This window comes from Octodon degus, unplaced genomic scaffold, assembly GCF_000260255.1.
Source record: "Octodon degus isolate 3935 unplaced genomic scaffold, OctDeg1.0 scaffold00047, whole genome shotgun sequence".
NCBI lineage: Eukaryota > Metazoa > Chordata > Mammalia > Rodentia > Octodontidae > Octodon > Octodon degus.
The window spans coordinates 3,824,299-3,826,050 of record NW_004524623.1 but is presented as its reverse complement, the minus strand read 5'-3'; positions in this window follow the sequence as shown (position 1 = coordinate 3,826,050).

Sequence of the window (1,752 nt, the reverse complement as noted above, 5' to 3'; positions counted from 1 at the left end):
ACTCTGTTGGTTATTCCTTTGATGTGCAGAAACTGTCCTATAAGATGAGATCCAGTTGATAATTCTTTGAAGTATTTCCCATGCAGTTTGGTTTTTGTTCATGGTCTCCCTTGATGCAGTGTCTTTGTCTGAATATGTTTTGATCTGCAGTTGGTGAGATCCATGGATTGGAGTCCCAGATATAAAAGCCCACTGTTCACACTAATGACACAAAAATCCTAATAGAAATTATAGTATTACACTCACAATCTATATTTGTAGCAGGCATTAATATCAATTATAGGTTGAAATGCTGGTTTCAGCAACTAATAAATAGTCCTTATTGTTTGTGTATACTGACTTCTTTCCTGTAGCAAAGACAAATGCACAATTATTCAGTAAGTGTGACATCTTCGCAAACAAGATCTTTCACAATAAAGAAAATCAAGTATATTCTTGATAATGAATAGTGTGGGAACTAGTACAGCTTAATTTTAAAGAATTAAATATCACTAATATTTATTGAAAGTTATAGACAGAACAATTATGTCTTTAGCACATAGGTATAATCCACATCAGATAGATAGAGAAGAATCAGCAAACTTTCTCTGTTGAACAACACAAGTTACCTCTGTAGCCTCCGCTTAAATGATTCTTTGATTTTTTTAAAGAAAAGAAAAATAATAAAAACAATGGTAAAAAATTTCAAAACAAGATTGTAGGAGAGTAACAATGATTAGTACATTGTATATTATTATTTTCAAAGTAGTTGCTCATGTTAAAAGATATGAGCATGAAAAATTGATCAAACAATATAGGCATAAACCTTTCTTTGCAATGAACTAATAGCAATTGATAGTGTAGTGTAACTATCTTAACTATCTTATGTATGTAAGTATACTTTTTCCCCTTTTTCCTTCCTTCTTTTGTCTTTTCCCCATTCCAGTTTCTCTTTCCTTTTGGGTAGTTTCTTTCCATTTCATAATATCTATTGTACATTTCTGGGTCTTATTTACTCTTTAAGCTTCTTACACTAGGGAGACAATGTGATGTTTACACATATGCGTCTGATTTATTTCACTTTGGAGTATGGACTCAAGCTGCAATCATTTCTTTATAAATGTCTCAAGTTTATCCTTCTTTATAACTGGGTAGCAACCCATTGCATAATACCACACCTTTTTGATCCATTCCTCAGTTGATGGACATTCAGGTTGTTTCCAAGATTTGGCTATCACAAATTGAAATACTATAAACATGGGTGTGCATATATTGCTATGTTATGGTGTTTGGAGCAATGTAGAGTGTTTTAGCTACTGCAGAAATCAGTGTGGAGATTCCTCAAAAAACTAAGATGAGGGGCTGGGGAAATAGCTCAGAGGCATAAGCACCTGCTGGGCAAGCACAAGGACCCAAGTTCAACCATTGGTCCAACATGCCATGTTGGCCTCTGGTCTCCTATGCACATTTATAATCCTAGCACTCAGGAGGTTAAGACAGGAGAGTCACTGTGAGTTTGAGACCAGCCTCGGGGCTACAAAAGTGAGCTGCCTGAACTGCGCAGCGAGACCCTGTCTCAGAAATAAAAAAATAACAATAATAATTTTAAAAATTAAAAAAATAGGATGAGAGGTTCCATTGGACCCAGAGACACTTTGATCTTGAATTCAGAAGGAGAGCTCTTTCTCTGTGAGCCCCTTATTAATGCTCCTGAGATGACTGGAAGTGTCTGTCCCCAGATCGCCTCCCCATACTGGGGAGGAGGTGGCGCAG